This window comes from Rhipicephalus sanguineus, chromosome 11 (assembly GCF_013339695.2).
Source record: "Rhipicephalus sanguineus isolate Rsan-2018 chromosome 11, BIME_Rsan_1.4, whole genome shotgun sequence".
NCBI classification, from domain to species: domain Eukaryota; kingdom Metazoa; phylum Arthropoda; class Arachnida; order Ixodida; family Ixodidae; genus Rhipicephalus; species Rhipicephalus sanguineus.
Window position 1 is genome coordinate 131,055,690 of NC_051186.1, and position 19,914 is coordinate 131,075,603.

Genomic DNA, 19,914 nt, shown 5'->3' on the forward strand with positions numbered 1-19,914 from the left:
TTCTTGGGCGAGTTGGTTTACACGTATACAGAGGTTGTTGTACCGCGAGAGAGCAAGGTCAGAGGAGACACCACGAGCGCTCGAGGTGTGCTGTCCTTCTTCTGCCCGTGTTCTTTCGCTCTGCAATGATTCCCTCACTAACCTAGATGAAAATGTTCACCTAAGTCAACCTAAAGGTTGACTTGATGTTAATCTGATGCGTACATCGTGACATCGCAATCCAGGTGTTGAAGTGTGCTGAACGTGGCTGGTAGGTGCTTTGTCCCGTCTTAACGAGCTGTTCAATTCCGTTTTAAAGATTACGTTGCGGGCACCTCGGCGATAGTGTCCACCAAGTACTACCCTTACGGAATCAATCTCCGGCTACGTCACAACGCCCGTCGTAGTAGCGTAGGTGCTAAATTGACGGTAATTATTCACCGAGTTTAGTTTGCAGACGAAATGCGATAATTCCCTGCATGTAAGCTTTTCGTCATTTCTGGGCGCTGGTAATGTTCACAGATCTATCGACGGGCGCCTATATGTATAGTAGCAACTGCAGCAGCTTTTGAACCGATTTACCTTTCACTCTTAAAAAAAAGAGAGTCAAAAGGGAGTCACGTCTGCTTGACTCTCTTTGTGGCAGCCGATGACCACCTTTTTTTCTAAGGGGAGTCACAATGCTCTGGTCGACGCTCCTGAATGAAATAGATGACTCCCTTGCTCCAAGGGAGTCAGTGATGGTTCTGCATATACAGGGTGGGTTTTTTTTAAAAAAGAAAGCTTCACTGGCTGCGACCAAGATACAGTTCGCTGCTTTGGCTTGTGGTATACCGAAAAATTTTGGTTGAGAATATATAACATGGATTCGTAAAATGTGGAATTACGCACGTATTGTGTTATGGCTTCAGTTACGATATTGCTGAAACGGCGCTTCGAAAACGTCTACAAGTAAACAGGGTTCTTAAAAAATCTTGCCCCCAAGCGAAACATTCAGAGTTATGACAACGTTTAACAATGGCAGCGCTGACAAATTTGCGAATCTTCGCACGTTTGCAAGCGAGGTTTGTAGATTCCTACGACAGCATGTATGGCAGAAAACATACATTTATTAGTGAAATGGACGTGCATGGTGTTGAACGCACTGGCGATCGGGAACACATCTAACTCGACGGCCGTAAAAACATGTGCCGCAAAGCTGGCATGATAACCGCGCAGACCGGTTATCAAGGCGACGCTTTACCGCGTCTCCTAAAGAGCGACAATACTACCAGAATTATAGCTCGCGTGGTCATCATTTCTGCCCGCCACAGCTAAACTATATCTTCACGATAATCCGCGCGGGCCACCAAATCGCTCAGCAAACGTTGAGCACAGCTAGGCACGCACACACGGCCTCACCGCACTCTCCCTAGCCCCTAGAGCAGGGGATGCACGTTCACCTGCGCCCCCTCCCACCGTACAGCCCTTACAGACACACACAGGGCACGCTTCGCCTCCTCCACCCTGATATTATTCAATAGAGCTTTAACTATGCATGCATGTGTGTTCTATAGCACCAAAACAAAACCGAAACCATTTAGGCGTTCGTGGAGGCTACTTTAATCCAAAGCCTAAGCCATCAATACGAGACAGCCATTTTGGCGTCGTTAGACGGCATTGTTCGTGATCCGTCTCGTTGTGGTCGTTCTTTAGTCCGCCAGAATAATCTGTGTCGTCAGGCGTGATTGCAAGTGATTGTTTTGCGTGACTTTCTTCGTGCTATGCATTCGTGGCGTAGTATCGTATCGTCGGCTCGCTCTTGCCGTGTCTGGCTGATCGTTTTGCGTGACTTTCCTTCCGTGCTATGCATTCGTGGCGTAGTATCGTGTCGTCGGCTCACGCTTGCCGTGACTGGCTGAAGCAGTGTCACTCAGTGTTTGGGAAAAGCAGCCTCCGGACGGAGAAGTCCCTGCAGTAAGCTTCGTTTCGTCGTGAACTTGCCTGAGCAAGATGGCAGCGCACTCCATGGCAGCGCATGACGGATCCCAGTGGCACCGATAGACGAAGCCTGTGGACGACGCTCCTACGGTCGTTATAGATTTCAGGTGAGTTCTGCCGGCTTCTGCCTAGAACTCTTTTATTCGCTTCACACGTAGCTTTGCCACTTGTCTTTCTGATGTTCCAGTTGCACGGATTTTGCTATCGTGTTTCAATGGCTTGGCAACGACGAAAACCGCACTGGACTATCCAGTAGCGGGTAAAACGGAGTGGTGCGCGCCAATATCGTGTTTCCTTATTCCATACATGCCAGAAAAACATGAAATTGCGAGTTGAAATCTCGGTTGCAAGTCGAGTGTGGTGACACGTAGAGCAACGTTGCACCGATATATATTTGAAGGGTAAGTAAGATCAGCTGATCAAAATCAATCTAATGCACCCGGCCCGAACATGCCTGATATCCAGATCATGATTTTGGCTCGTGAAACTCTAGAATTTAGTGTTTCTTTCCTTTGCTACCCAGACGTTGAAGCACGTTTAATACGTATTTATTCGCTGCATATTCGAACTTCTCGCCGTGTTTGCTTGTTTGTGTGTGTGTGTGTGTGTGTGTGTGTGTGTGTGTGTGTGTGTGTGTGTGTGTGTGTGTGTGTGTGTGTGTGTGCGCGCGCGCGCGCGCGTCCGTGCGTGCGTGCGTGCGTGCGTAACTGCTATAAAACTTTGATGCAATAGCTTTTGTAGCACGGTTTCATTTAATTGAAACAGTGGTGACTTGATCTTATGATGCTAAAAATTATCATGCAACAAAGGTAAATGTGAGTTCACTTCAAAGTTGTAGTTTTTTTTTTTGTCCACAAACTGCATACGAGCATAACCTCATCCTCCTGTGATACTTGCTTTGTCTAATGTGGTGTGGTGCTAGTACCTAATAGTAAACACAACACCGGCTAGTAATAATGGCAGTAAACATACTGCTCAAACGCTGTGTTTCGTGGATATTGGATGCCTTTGTTATACCAGCCGTGGTTCAGTTCGTTATTATTTTCAACACAAAGATACAGTCTACAGTGATGTTGTGGGCAGTGGACAAAAATCCTTTAAAATGGACTTGGAAGCGTTACGCTGCGAAGCCCAAGGACGCGGGTTCTATTCCTGACCCTGGCAGCTGCATTTAGAAGGGGGCGAGATGCAGAAACTCCCATGCCCTCTGATTTGTGCACGTTGAAGAACTCCAGGTAGTTGAAATTAATCCGTGATCTCCCACTATGTAGCACCGCTTAATCGCATTGTGCTTTTCGCTCATAAATCTCTAGCAAATATTGCTTCGTCATTATACCTCGAAACACTCGCTGTATCCTATTTGAATTCTATTCGCCATACTCTGCAATGAATATTTAGCACTTTTTACAGCAGGGTACCTCATTTGACATTCTTTTACAATGCACCTTAATTGTCCCAATTTCGTGCCATAATCAGCTGTTGTTTTTAATATGTATATAAGTCACTTCAGCACTGTTCCTTTTTGTTTGACCGCTTCTCATCACCTCGATTGTTTGAGGTTTGAGGTGATGTTTGTGCTGCACAGTTTGCCCGAGTTTGCTCCCAACCCTCTATACTGGTCAACGCTGGCTGGTGGGTTGTCCTTCCAGACAAACGGAAAAACGAGACCTTTGCCTGTTGATATAGATCTGAAGAAAAAATGGCACATTAGGCCTTTAGAATAGCTGCACCTTCGTGCAGCTGTTCTGAAGCCAGGCACTAGAAGGGCACGCTCACAATGATGCGACAGAAAGAAGGCAGTGAAGGCAAGCCTAGTCTTGTCGTACATTCGCCATATTTCGTGTAGCTGTATACACATTTTGCCGTTTTCTTCGTTAAACTAATAATAACATTTGGCGTTTAACATCCCAAAACCACGATATGATTGAGAGACGCCGTAGTAGAGGGCTCTGGAAATTTCGACTACCTGGGGTTCTTTAACGTGCAGCTAAATCTAAGTACACGGGCCTCAAACATTTTCGCCTCCAACGAAAATGCAGCCGCCGAGGCCGGGACTCGATCCCGCGACCTACAGGTCTTCGTTAAAATACTGCTAGTCTAGTGGTTATGGTGCTCTACTGCTGACCCGCAGGTCGCGGGATCGAATCCTGGCCGCCGCGGCCGCATTTTCGATGGAGGCGAAAATGGTTTAGACCCGTGTGCTTAGATTTAGGTGCACGTTAAAGAACTCCAGGTGGTCGAAACTTCCGAAGCCCTCCACTACGGCGTCTCTCATAATCTTATCGTGGTTTTGGGACGTCAAACCCCAACAATTATTATTATTATTAAAATACTGCTGCCATGCTATACAGGGTGATTTTTTTTCAGACAGTACATATCTTTTATAAAAAAACTCTATGACAGTCACGCTCCAGTAGTACTCTAGTTCGAGGTGGAAATATTCTGCCGCAACAAAAAATGCGTTGACGGGACTAATTAACAAAAACCCGTTAACTAATTTTTATTGACTTGAGGGCAGTTGTTTATATTAGAAATTTGTAGTGCGTGCCGCTTTATGGTATACCCATTTTTCAGAAATCATGAAAGTTTTACGTAACTCGAGATATTTATTGTGAAATTTTAAGGGCTAAATCAAAACTGATCGTGTCCGACACACAGAAAACGCGGTTTTTCTGTTACGTCAGACCGGAGCTGCCCGCGACAAGGGAGTGACGAAATTTGAATGAAGGCGCGTCGTGGTCGTACCTTTTCGTGAAAACTGGCAAGTCATCTAACTTGCGTCAGCGGATCGCCTTACCTTTGCATGTGGCGTTTGGTGCTCATTTGTTTCTTTCGAGATGCGCGCATCCGAAACGGCAGTAATATCAACCTTTTCTTTCTATGTTTACAGATAAGTACCACACATCGCACCCAAATAATAAGCTGTTTACTTGTGTATTTCTGAATGCTTGCAGATTTTCCTGATCACATTCTGCTTCGGCCCACCTTCATTAAACTATCATCACCTTCTTTTCACATGTAGCTCCAACCTTACGTAACAGAGAAGCGACGTTTCCTGCACGTCAGGCGCTATCAGTTTCGATTTCGTCCTTGAAATTCAAGGATGAATATCACGAATTACGTGTAACTTTCGCGATTAAAAAAAATGTGTATGCCATAAATTGGCACGCGATACAACTTTCTAATATAAACAACTGCCTCCAGGTCAGGAATTAAAAGTTAATTAATGAGTTTTTGTTAATTATTCTCTTCATTGCCATTTTAGTTGCAGCAAACTATTTCCTTCTTGACATAGAGTGTGTGCGCGAAAACATCTTGAGCGTGACTATTATACAATTTTGATAAGAAATATGCGTTCTCTAAAAAAACATCCTTCTAATTGTACGGAGGTCATGCAGCGGAAACAGTTGCAGCTGGCTAAGGGAGTAACAGACCCTCAAAGTACAGCAAAGTTAATGAGTATCCCTGGTTTTGTTCATTGCCATGACACTTCATGGAATCTGGTGTGTGAGCGCTGCCCTTGTCAGATTAAAAGGTGATCGATCTGTCTGTCATCATGTGTTTATTTTTGTGCACTTGACTATTTCAGGTTGCTTCAAGACTGCACATTGAAGCTCTACAGCTGCATTTGACCAGGAAGCCTCCTTGGAAACTTCGTGTCTCGAGGTAGTCAAGACGTGTCCAAGAATTCGGAATAGCCACGCTTAAGGTCTGGCCGTGAGTGGTCTCGAATCAGTGCAACCTGCTGTCCTTTTCGCCAGAATGCCACCTGACCCTGATATGGTCTGGGAACACGACACTGCCAAGCTCATGCACGCAAGCTGTGTCACCTATTGGGGTCCTGTATCTCAGATGACTACATGAGAATCCTGTACTACATGAGAACTACACATGTTGCATGTTTTGCGCTGTATGCCACATAAAATATGTAATGGATGTCGCAAAGAAGTGCTTGATGGCTGGCCATTGATTCCTATTCATAAAAACTGACTGCTGGCTATGCTAATGTTTATGCCAGGTCTAGTATATTGCCGCATTTGACAGTAATGAACGATGTTAGCCAAACTATTGCTTTTCATATCTCACTCATTCTGACAGTAGTGTGTCTCGCTGTATTTCTGGACGGTGTTTCTGTATTTCAGTTCTGTACAGAACTCTCCATACCACCGCTAAATATATATATATTTATATATATCATACCTTATATATATAAGGTACTTGACACACGACGTACGTTTTAGCATTAGCATAGTGCTAAAACGTACGTCATGTGTCAAATGCCTTCCTACAGTATCAGGACCTTCGTGATATTTCTGTAGCTCTTATATTTAAGGGTCATTCCATGCCAAGTGTCCCAGACGTGGCGCTCGCACATCGCAGCTTTTGCTGATAAAATTTGTGCCTTTTTCCTGTGCCACATGGAGCATTGTGGCAAAACATTCTTGCTCGAAAAAATTTTTGACGGTCCCCCTCGAATTTCGCTTCTATTTATTAAACTGTACCTAATAGAAAAATGTGTGTAAAATCTACTTTTGTGTGTTGAGCTTCTAAACTGCGCTTGCGCTATCGCAGAGGTTCTGTTTAGTTGTCCCATTCATTATTTCCGAATTTTTGTGTTTCACTACCAGCTCGTAATTCAAGAAAACGAATACGAATGACTTACGAATAGTTTCACTACTATTCGTAAGTCAAGAAAACGCAAGGCGTTGTTTTGCGGCATTTCATGCGTGACTGCGAGCGGTTGCAGGAAACGCGTGAACAGATCAAGTACGTTTGAAGAATCATTGCCAAATTCGCCTGGACTTGATTCTAGAAAGACAACGTAGTCGTCTACATATCTAAACACCTTCTTTACATTTGTGCCTGTTAGCTCTGTTTCTAGTTTCTAGTAACAGGCACAAATGTAAGAAGGTCTGTTGATCTGTTCACGCGTTTCCTGCAACCGCTCGCAGTCACGCATGAAATGCCGCAAAACAACGCCTTGCGTTTTCTTGACTTACGAATGTTCTTCGAGCGAGACCAGGTCTGCTGGTCGTACGAGCCTAGGGCCAATAAGCCGCTTCTGCCGTTTTCTTCGGGCCACTCCAAGCTAGTTAAAAGGGGTATTGCAAAATTAACCCTAATGAATGCGCTTCGCCGCTCATGTCCTCACAAGTGTTCGTGTAGTTTCCAGGCGCAAGCTGACTGCCTGAAAAAGGCGGGGTTTCCTCAGTATGTCGTCACATCTGTGGCGGAGGGTCTTCTCAAGACTGTCAAACATGCTCGCGAGGGTGAGGAGCAGGCTTCACCAGAAACGGAGCCTGTCAAGCAGAAATGCGCCGTCATACCGTACCTTCACGATGTCTCACATAGGCTGAAAAAGATAGGAAACAACGCCAACATAAGAGTCGTCCTTTCAGCACCAAACAAGCTTTATAATCTGTGCAAGGCCTCCTACAGTGGTTCTGAAAAACCCAGGTGCCAAAAAAAGCACAAAGAAAGCTTTGTTAAATGTGAGAACAACATCGTTTATGAGTTACTGCTGTCCTGTGGCAAGAAATACATAGGGCAGATGGGACGGTGTGCCAATGACAGGCTGCGTGAGCACGCAAATAACGTGCGAACTGGAGGTGTGGGACATGTGGCTTTCCACTGCAGGAAGTGTGGGTGCGATCACATGTATTCGCAGTGCACTGCGACAGGAAGGAGCCAGGCACAAACAACACGCGAGATAATTGAAGCGGCGAAGATTGCAAGTTTGGGAGACATGTGCATTAGTGCACCTTCAATTGACCTATCCAAAAAGAACTAGACTTTCTAAGCAAGGCCCACAGGGTGACTAGACGATAGTGGTAGTCAGGAATGACCGCTTGATCTCTTAAAGAAGAAAAAAATCCGGTATCAGGTTGTTTGATTGCTTATCATGCATACTTATTTGTGGTTTTACATGAAGCCTTCCTGTACAATGCACCTGCGTGCGTTGCTTTTTGTTGTCTATATATATATATATTGCCACGCCCACTTCTTGTTTTATTTTGATGTTTTTTGGGTTTGACCAGCAAGGGCGGTTATCAACGCTCGAGGCTGTCCGCGAAGCAGTGTTCGAGAAACTTCTCGATTGTAGTAGATCGTTTTGTTAAGATTTCGCGTCGCACGCGAATGTTCCAGCTTTATCGAGATATAACGCCGCCACCAGCGATATCGCTGGAAAGTTCGATAGCACCTGTATAAAAAACCGACGCACCTGACCGCTTGTCAGTTGATCGACGGACGACGCCCTGTTCGCCGCTATCATTGTACAGCGTGTATTGCTGTAGTTCTAGTTCTCATTTTCCCGGCCACAAGTTCGGCCAAATAAACAGTTTCATTCTGAAAACGCCGACTGCTGTCTTCGTCGACGTCACGACCACGTGACATCTGGTGGAGGTGCTGCTTCTTCCATGATCCGGACGCCCCCGTCAAACCGCGAACCCAGCCCACGTCGCGAAGACACCGACACCATCAGCGGCAGTCGAGCCAGCCGCAGACTGGAAGGACTACCCCCACAATACGGACCCCTACCGGACAAGACCAGGATCACAACGAAGAAGACAACAGCCACAATGACAGCCGCTGTGGCGCCTGCAACGGTCGTCATGCATCAACCGAGGGAGCCGCCGACATTCCGCGGATCACCATGCGAGGATCCAGAAAGCTGGCTGGAAGCATACGACCGGGTCTCCACGTTCAACAAGTGGGACTGCGACGAGAAGCTACGCCATGTCTACTTCGCCCTTGAAGATGGCGCAAGGACCTGGTTCGAGAATCGAGAGTCCACGCTAACATCATGGGACCTCTTCCGCGCCGGATTTCTCAACACCTTCACGAGCGTCATCCGGAAAGAAAGGGCTGAAACCCTTCTCGAGACCCGTGTACAGCTCCCCAATGAGAACGTCGGACTGTACACCGAAGAAATGACTCGCCTATTCCGCCATGCCGATCCAGCCATGTCCGAAGAAAAGAAAGTTCGCTTCCTGATGCGGGGAGTGAAGGAAGAACTCTTCGCCGGACTTGTGCGCAACCCACCGAAGACGGTCTCGGAATTCCTTTCGGAGGCCACCACAATCGAAAAGGCACTAGAAATCCGCACTAGGCAGTACAACCGCCGCATTCCTACGACGACCTACGGGGAGGTTCAGGCGCTGCAGTCTGATGACCTGCGTGACACCATCAGAGCGATTGTGCGGGAGGAGCTGCGCAAACTGTTACCTTCGCCGCAGCATCAAGTGGATTCAATCGCCGACGTTGTCCGCGAGGAAGTCCGGCAATCGCTTGGAATTCCCGCATCACCGCAGGCTCAGCCGGAAGCCATGAGCTATGCTGCTGCAGCCCGACGCAACGCCCCCCCCTCCTCGCCCACGTCTAGACGCCGCGCCGCCGCAGCAGTTCCGCCGCCAGGCACCGCCGCCACCACCACCGACGCCATACCGCCGGCCAACAGGACAACGCTGCGCCCCCCGAAAGACCGACGTTTGGCGTGCCCCTGACAACCGACCGCTCTGCTATCACTGCGGGGAAGCCGGCCACACATACCGCCGATGCCAGTATCGACAGATGGGGCTACGCGGATTCGCCGTCAACGCGCCGCGCCCGCAGCCAGGCGAACGGCCTCGCGACATCGACGACTACCTCACCGGAACACAGTGGGAAGAACGACGACCTTCCCGCTCGCCGTCGCCCGGCCGCTACATGTCACCGCACCGCCGGCAGTACACTGGCCCAAACCGGGGCCGGTCGCCTAGCCCGTATCCGGGAAACTAAGGGCAGCAACCGATGGAGGTGCGGTTGCTGTACGACGAAATGCCGAAGATCCTCCGCGGCCGCCGACGACGACAACGCGACGAGACCTTCAGAACACGATGCAAACCGGATGGAGCCCTCACGACGAAACTTCGCGGCCCGAAGAAAACCTGACGACGCAACGTCGAAACAGCGGGACAAATCGACGAAGCCGTGATCCGACGCCACGACATAACCGCAACGCAAGACGACGAACTAGCGACCTCGATGTTCTTATCGACGGCCACAGCGTCACAGCTCTCGTCGACACCGGAGCCGACTATTCCGTCGTCAGTGGGCCATTCGCCACCAAGCTGAAGAAAGTAAAGACTGCTTGGAGTGGACCAGAAATCCGGACAGCTGGAGGCCACCTGATAACGCCGATTGGTGTCTGCACGGCGAGAGTCACCATCAATAACCGCACTTATCCTGCGAGCTTTGTAATCCTACAAAACTGCTCCAGGGATGTGATACTCGGAATGGACTTCCTAAGTAACCACGGCGCCGTTATCGACCTGAGGTCTGAGTCGATAACACTAACCTCAGACAAAGCGCTCCCGCCCCACGCGACGCCAGGGAACCATGCACTGAATGTGATAGAAGAGCAGGTGACCGTTCCGCCGCGCTCCAGCGTCATTATTTCCGTCGGCACCGAAAAACCTGCGAACCTTGAAGGCGTAATCGACGGCGATCAGCAACTACTCCTGGATCGTCAAATTTGCGTCGCAAGAGGTATCGCCGAGCTGCATGACGGTAAAGCAAAGGTACTGCTGACAAACTTCAGCCACGAATATAGGCACCTCAACATGGGTACGACGGTTGCCTACATCGACGAATGTGTAGCCGCCAGCGGTGCTTTCGCCCTCTTCGATGCTGTCGAACCTGCTTCGACGAATAGAGGTCCCGAACGGGATTTTGACGTCAACCCGAGCCTTCCGAAGGTCAAGCAAGACCAGCTCAAAACCCTGCTCCTGCAATACAAGGACTGTTTCTCGTCGTCATCGCGGGTCCGACAAACGCCCCTTGCTAAGCACCGCATTATAACAGAAGAAAATGCTCGACCACTACGTCAGAGTCCCTACCGGGTTTCGACGTGGGAACGGGAGGCCGTGAAGAAACAGGTCGACGAAATGCTACGCGACGACATCATCCAGCCGTCGAAGAGCCCGTGGGCATCCCCCGTGGTGCTAGTGAAGAAGAAGGATGGGACTCTTCGTTTTTGCGTCGATTATCGTCGCCTGAACAAAGTCACGAAGAAGGACGTGTATCCCCTTCCCCGGATAGACGACACCCTGGATCGATTACACAACGCAAAGTACTTTTCGTCGATGGACCTCAAGACCGGTTACTGGCAAATAGAAGTCGACGAGAGAGACCGAGAAAAGACTGCCTTTATAACGCCAGACGGCCTGTTTGAGTTCAAGGTCATGCCTTTTGGTCTTTGCTCGGCACCTGCGACTTTTCAACGGGTTATGGATATAGTACTGGCCGGCTTGAAGTGGCAGACGTGCCTCGTGTACTTGGACGACGTCGTGGTGTTTTCCTTAAACTTCGACGAACACCTTCGGCGCCTTGAAGCTGTACTTCAAGCAATCAAGACCTCCGGACTCACTTTGAAGCCTGAAAAGTGCCGCTTCGCGTACGAGGAGCTCTTGTTTTTGGGTCACGTGATCAGCAAGGATGGTGTTCGCCCGGACCCGCGGAAAACAGCTGCCATCGCTGACTTCCCGACGCCCACCGACAAGAAGGCCGTACGCCGTTTTCTCGGCTTGTGCGCCTATTACAGACGTTTCGTCAAGGAATTTTCACAGATCGCCGAGCCACTGACGCAACTCACGAAGGCCGACGTCGAATTCAGGTGGGAAACGTCGCAAGTTCAGGCATTTCAAGAATTAAAACGACGCCTGCAGACGCCTCCGATACTTGCGCATTTCGACGAGCACGCCGATACGGAAATCCACACCGACGCAAGCAGCGTAGGACTCGGCGCCGTCCTTGTGCAGAAGACCGACGGATTGGAAAGGGTCATCAGTTATGCTAGCCGGTCGCTATCAAAGGCAGAAATCAACTATTCCACAACAGAAAAGGAGTGTCTGGCCATCATCTGGGCTACATCGAAGTTTCGCCCCTACATCTACGGCCGGCCCTTCAAAGTTGTGAGCGACCACCACGCCTTGTGTTGGCTAGCCAACTTGAAGGACCCTTCAGGTCGCCTCGCACGGTGGAGCCTAAGACTTCAAGAATTCGACATAACCGTCGTTTACAAATCCGGAAGAAAACACTCCGACGCCGACTGCTTGTCTCGTGCCCCCGTCGACGCACCGCCGCAGGACGACCACGACGATGACTGCTTCTTGGGAACCATAAGTGCCGACGACTTTGCTGAACGACAGCAAACCGACCCAGAACTCAGGGGCCTCGTGGAATACCTCAGGGGCAGGACCGCCGTTGTTCCAAAAGTATTCAGGAGGGGATTGGCGTCATTTCTCTTGAAAAACGACGTCCTCGTAAAGAAGAACTTCTCTCCGGCCCGGGCCGACTACCTCATCGTTGTACCTTCGGCACTGCGACCAGAGGTTCTGCAGGCCCTGCACGACGACCCGACGGCTGGCCACCTCGGCTTTTCCCGCACGCTCGCGAGGATACAGGAAAAATACTACTGGCCACGCCTTTCTGCCGACGTCGCCCACTACGTTAAGACTTGCCGAGATTGCCAGCGACGGAAGACACCGCCGACTAGGCCAGCGGGACTTCTGCGGCCAATCGAACCACCTCACCGGCCGTTCCAGCAAATCGGGATGGACCTACTGGGGCCGTTCCCGACGTCGACTTCCGGCAACAAGTGGATCGTCGTAGCAACTGACTACCTCACCCGCTACGCCGAGACAAAGGCCTTGCCCAAAGGCAGTGCCGCCGAGGTAGCCAAGTTCTTCGTGGAGAACATCGTCTTGCGTCATGGCGCCCCAGAGGTCCTCATCACAGACAGAGGTACCGCCTTTACTGCGGACCTAACTCAGGCGATCTTAAAATACAGCGAGACGAGCCACCGCCGCACCACCGCCTACCACCCGCAGACCAATGGCCTCACCGAGCGTCTAAATAAGACCATCGCCGACATGCTGGCCATGTACGTCGACGTTGAGCACAAGACGTGGGACGCCGTCCTTCCGTACGTGACCTTCGCTTACAACACGGCCGTCCAAGAAACGACGCAGATGACGCCGTACAAGTTGGTCTACGGAAGGAGCCCGGCTACGACACTGGACGCCATGCTACCGAATGTCACCGACGAAGAAAACCTCGACGCCGCCGCTTACTTGCAACGTGCCGAGGAAGCTCGACAGCTCGCCCGCCTGCGCATCAAGACCCAGCAGCACACCGACAGCCGTCGCTACAATCTGCGACGACGCTTCGTGGAATACCAGCCTGGCGACCGCGTCTGGGTCTGGACGCCGATACGCCGACGTGGCCTCAGCGAAAAACTCCTTCGGCGATACTTCGGACCCTACAAGGTTCTTCGACGTCTCGGCGCTCTTGACTACGAGGTCATCCCGGACGGCATTACTAACTCGCAGCGACGCCGCGCACGACCTGAAGTCGTCCATGTCGTGCGTCTTAAGCCGTTTTTTGCACGTTAGCGAATCTGGGGACTCTACTTTTACCTTTGTAATTTATTTATGTATGCACTTGTTTTATTTTCTCTCTTCTTTGTTCGTTCACAAGCATCGGGACGATGCTTTTTCAGAGGGGGGCAATGCCACGCCCACTTCTTGTTTTATTTTGATGTTTTTTGGGTTTGACCAGCAAGGGCGGTTATCAACGCTCGAGGCTGTCCGCGAAGCAGTGTTCGAGAAACTTCTCGATTGTAGTAGATCGTTTTGTTAAGATTTCGCGCCGCACGCGAATGTTCCAGCTTTATCGAGATATAATGCCGCCACCAGCGATATCGCTGGAAAGTTCGATAGCACCTGTATAAAAAACCGACGCACCTGACCGCCTGTCAGTTGATCGACGGACGACGCCCTGTTCGCCGCTATCATTGTACAGCGTGTATTGCTGTAGTTCTAGTTCTCATTTTCCCGGCCACAAGTTCGGCCAAATAAACAGTTTCATTCTGAAAACGCCGACTGCTGTCTTCGTCGACGTCACGACCACGTCACAATATATATATGTACCACTGTAGAAAATAAAGCATATGTTGGAAGTCAGCGCTGTGTCCGCGTCGTTTTTCGTCCCTGTTCTTTTGCGCGCTCAAAAATGTCAAACACACACACACAGATATATATATATATATATATATATATATATATATATATATATATATATATATATATATATATATATATATATGTAAAATGCTTAACAATTGTGGTGACGTGGCTAAGGACTACGCATTATTCGCAGGATGTTGTGCCTATAGTTTAGGTGCTTACTGATAAAACAGTAGGTTGTCATTATAATGTGAACATGTATGAAATGGCATGAAGTGTTTAAAACCAATTCAAAGAATAATTTTACGAATCGCAGAAATTTCAGTTTGTTTATAGGATGAAGGCATGCAGACGTGAAAGAGAAGACACAGACAAACCAAACGCTAGCGTTTGAGCTGTCCGCATCTCTTCTGTTTCCGTGTTGCATGGCTTACTTTCTTCTAGAATCAACATTTTTTGTTGTTTTACGCGAGCGGAAATTGTTCTGAGACTCATCTATATAAACTTCGAGTAGTATTTTATTTCCCCCAGAGGAATCGAGTGCAGCACTGTAAAGTTGCTACAAAAACTTGTTGCGGCTGTCATGCATCCACCACAGTGTTCCTGTTTGAGTAAACCCGGTGGAAGTGCCTTGTTGAGTAACAAGAGGTAGCGGCACCAACTTTCGTCGATTGTCAGATAAGAACCCTAATGGTGTTCGCTCTGATTTGAAGTTCTTTTGAAATTCTTGATCAATCTCTATAAAACTTGTTTAGTTTATGTGTATTTGTACGCTGATTTTGAAAATGCAAATATTTTTCTACTATTATATGTCGTGTTAAGTATATCAAACATTTCATGTGCCATGTTAGGCCTGCACGAGTTACAAAGTAAGCATATCACAATAATATGAAATGGGAACTGTATGCAACATAACCAGAATGCATGTCCTAAACCCACTTAACAATAGTCATAGTATGCTGAACATTGACCAGTAAGTGTATGTCTAGCTGGTGATTCGCTCACGAGAGTTCAATATTACGTAACTTTTAACTCAAATGGGTTTAAAACGCGAGTTCGTATGTGGGCTAGTGGGTTCATGAACATTATGCCAGAACAGCGCAGTAAACTCCTTTAAAACTATTGCATACAGTTTTTATCCCCTAACTATAGCGATATGTCGATTTACTTTGTAACTCCAAGTTTGGAAAGGCTTGCTCATCAAGACACATGAAATTTTTATGTGTAAAAACTGCGTTTTCTTCCAGATAATTGCATATTTGAAATCGCCACATAAGTAAACCTAAACTCAGCAAGTTTCATCAATATCGACCAAGAAGAAAAATAAACGCATTATTTGTTGCAGAGTGTCTCATTGAGTACCACGAAGTGGTCACACTGACTCTTGCCAGGGGAGTCATGTACACCACTGTCCTTAAGGACAACGGAGTCAAAGGAACGCTCCAGTGGGGGTCAGCGTTACCATGGCAAAGGGGTCACCCTGACTACCTAGAGGTGCTAGCGGGAAATAAAAGGTAGTCACGTAGACTCCTGCGTTGGGAGTAACGTAGACTCTCTGCTTGTGAAGAAGGGAGTCGTTGGTCTGAAGAAGTAAGGGAGTCGTTTGACACCCCAAATTGTGAAGAAGGGAGTCGTTGGTCTGAAGAACGAAGGGAGTCGTTTGACACCCCAAAAGGTCATCATATGTGTAGCGAGGCGATTACCACCCAAAGGTAGTCAGTACAGACACCCTTTTTTTTAAGAGTGTTCAGCGACACTGTCTGCTCAATACCTAGCTTTTACTCCGCACTGAACAAAGGAGCATACAAGCGGCACATAGAATGACTTATCTCTACTGAAACGTCCCGTATATATGCCATTCCAATAACTTCATACCTTCCCATAAGATTTTTACGGAAATGAAAATGCGCGTATATGGACTATATAGAAAACATACGGACTCTATGTGGATTCTGTATGAAAACATAGTTATTGGAATGACATTCGGAGCGTTTCGGTGGGGATATCGAGAAATCTTCAGCTGAGGAGAATCAATACACTGCGTGGCTCTAGCAGCCAGTAATTTAAAAGAGTTTGACAATACTTTCAAAGGTTTTTGACACATAAGTTTCAGCCTTAATGAAAAAAAGCAGACAATGGAGCCAAGTGAGGTATGAGGGACGTTAATTGTACTGTTTTAAGTGTAAATTGTAGTAGTTGTGATATATATGTGAAGAAACTAAAGTGGGTGAAAAGTAAACTTGCCGCCGGCAGGGACCGATCCTGCAACCTCTGGATTACGCGCCCGATGCTCTTACCAATTCAGCTACGGTGGCGGTCGTCGCCTCCTTCACATTATCGGGTATTTATGCGCATCCAAACCTGGGAGTGTTAGTCAGCGCCACTCGTAGCCCTGAAGGCAAGTGTGGACACACTTTTTCTTTTTGCCAGGTGCCATCACATGACACGTGAACCTTTAACGTGCGGACAGCTGACCTGTAATCCGAAGGCTGCAGGTTCGGTCCCTGACAGCGGAAAGTTGTCTTTTCGTCCCCTTTACTTTCTTCACATCTATATCAGAATTCTCACATCTATGTCAGGGTTACTACAATACACTTAAATTAATACAATTAACGTCCCCTATACCTTTCTTGGCTTCGTTATCTTCTGGTCTTCATTAAAGTTGTGTAAAACAAACAAACGAGCCCTCAAAATTCCGTTGCTTCATTTACATGTAAGCTACCTCACTCGTGGGTTTATTATGGAGTTGCGAAAATATCTGTATTTTCTTTCCTCCAGCTTATATTTACTTCTACACTATAGCAGCGGAAGCAGTTCGGATATCAAACTAAAATGCCTTCACTTTGAGTCTGAGCTGTGTACCTTAATTCGCTGCTGATGTATTTCTCTGCTAAACCGGAGGACACGGGTTCGATTCCCAGCAATGGTAGCATGCGTTGCGATAATGTCAGAGTTCGGAAACCTGTGCTCTTAGGTATATCTGCGCGTTAAAGAACTGCGGCTGGTCATAGTTATTCCGGAGTTCTTCACAACGGCGAGCCTATAATACTGTAGTTTTGGCGCGTAAATCCCTTCGGTTTAGGCCTTCAGATTCTATGGACAGCTTGGACCGAGGAATAGCTCGAATCTTGGCGACTGTCTGACCAGGTTTTAACAATGGGTTACTTGTAAAAGAAACTAAAGTTTGATAGTAAAGTTCAAGGGGCTCGTTTCTTCGTTAGACACAGCCTAATGAATCCAAGGGACAATAGACCCTTTTCATAATTGTAAAGCTAGCTTTCCTGCCATGCAGTTTGCCCAAGTAATGGCGGCTAGTCACTTACTGCAAACAGCGTGTTTAAGCGCATTTTGCTTACGCTATGACGTGGAAAATGTAGACTAGGCTCTCTTGACATAAATACGCATAATAGACAAGCCTCAGCACGTGCAACTAGGACCTCGTCTCCACTCTAAGCAAGAGAGATGCCGCCATTAGTTGTTCAAATATGCAGCGCAGAGAAGCGCACTTGCGGATTATGAAAAGGGTCTATTAAGCCAAAAAAAGCATAGACGATGTTATTTCTACCTGTGGCGTAGTAATGAAGACATAAATTGAAATTAATTGAAGTAGAAAATACAGTATAGTATTTGGACATAAAATGAAGTGAATTGATGTAGAAATAGTGTTGTACGGCGTAATTACATAAAAATGGAACAATGGGGCCTAGTATGCCTACGCAAATGATAATTCGGCTCTTAAGGAGCAACGAGGGATAGACGCGCGCTGTGTGCGAGCCGGTATGGACCGGTCATGACTATGTTAACCTTTATAGCGCAATAAAAAACAAACTGGTGACGCTGATACACCGCTATCTTCAACCTTCCATTTCATTTTTGCAAGCGGTACATGTATATATGAAAAACTGCTTCGAAAAATAGAACATGCGTTGGAAGTTAGCGCTGTGTCCACTTTCGCACTCTTTCTGTGTTGTTTTATTTTGCTTTGTGTGATATAAAACTTGGCATGGATTACCAACGTTCCCAAGCCTTTGCTCTTTCACGGACATGCCTAATAGTTTCCACGCCGTTTTTATAAACTCGGTCGTCAGAGGGATTAACTGCAGTACCTTCGCTCTTGGTTCAATCGTTGACGCCCCGACCGGTGCTAGACGCTTGACATTTCGAAGACGAGAGAAAAAAACCCTGCGGCGCCTTAGATATAAACGTATGTAGGCGCGGTTGAGTGTGTGCTGACGTGCACTGCGTTTCACCGAGCCTATATTGCATAGTCTAGCGAGATTTGAAAATTATCGCGCGAACGTCGATCAAGAACAGCGCCATGGCCCAGAATTCTCTCTCGAGGAGAGGCAGGCGTCAAGGAAGCTTCCCTCACTCTTTTTGCTGTTCCTTAGGTTGCAGTCCCTTCCGTCCGAGGAAAGCGCCTTTTCTTTTAGATGCGAAGCAGCTTTTGCTCGGGGCTGTGTCCGGCGGTGGTGGTGGCGTCCGCGCTCCACTGCGCATGCGCCTACTCTCTCTCCCACTCTCCTCCTTTGCGTAGGTGTTCTCTCCTCTCCTCCCCCGAGCATCAGCCGTGGCGCAGCCTCTCCTCCCACGTGATGCAGCCGCGCCGCAACGAAATACAGCGTGTAACCCACTCTCTCCTCTCCCTCCCCCATTTCATGCGTATATAAGCGCGTGCGCTCGGTCGGCTTCCGTCATTCTCACTTCGCTCCCGTTCAGATGAGTTGTGACGTCAACGTCGGCGCCACTCGTTCACTCGGCACTAACGGAAAGCAACGCACAAACACAACGTAATGATAACAAAAAGACTAAATACAAATCTCACACACTAACGGAAATGCCGAGTGAACGTAACGGAAACTTGGTGTGCGCCCCCAATGCTGCTTCGCATCCCCTCATGGTTCCCTTGAGTGGGAGATAGTGTATTTTTTTTTTTTGGGGGGGGGGGGGGGGAGAGACGGGCAGTGACGGCATCGCGCGCAGCTTATTCTTCGGTATTACGAGGAATTGGACGCTCCGAAGCTACAACTTTGTAATCGTCCGAAAAGATAAGCGCCAACCAAGTCTGCGCTTGATCGCTACGAATAGAGAAACCTTATAAATAGGGACAACGGGTGGCGAATTTGTCGTGAGGGTGATTGTCGTAGCATGGAACAGCCAACGTGAGACAGAAGAATGCGAAATTTAGATTTTCATTCTTCCGAAATGATTCTGGGATGGTGAGCCGCTCGACCCTCGCGCGGTAACCTTCAAATCGGGCAAGAATCTGCGGGTCGACACGCGATCTTCACTGCAGTTCTCCGGCGCAGTCACAGCGCTGCGTCATCACCGGGTGCAAATGCCGCAAGAGAAGACGGTATAGACCTATTGGATCTACGATTTCACTCCGACATGGGAAGGAGTCAGCGTCGCAATCTTTCACAAGGGAACTATGTTGTATACGCGTTCTGTGACAGAACGGAACGAAACGTCACGAGAGGACGAGAGGGAGCCGCACGGGAGTGGTCGAGGCTTGTCTGACGGTCAGACGTGACAATAGCCACCGGAAAAGGCAGTGCTGTCAATCATTTCGGCAAAGAACGGGCACAGAAGGGACGGAGAAACCGTTCCATCCAATAGAACGGATACAGAACGGTCTCCGAACGACTTCGATTGAATCGAAACGCAAGCGCTGGGGCCGGACAATCGAACTAGCCTGCTCTGTGTCTGGCTTACTCCAATTCCGCGCCGATAGTGGCTGTGTTCCAATTCTGGACAGCATCGTAGACAGTCTACGCTGACAGCTTAGAAGACACCATCGAGCCCATGTTGTCCGAGAAATGGAACGCATCTAGAAGACATCTACGCGACGTGATTCCACCTCGCGTCGAGAAGAGAAAGCTAAGAAAAACAAACGTAAATGTTCTTTCTTTAGTCTATTTCGTGTCCAAACCTATGAAAATTTACC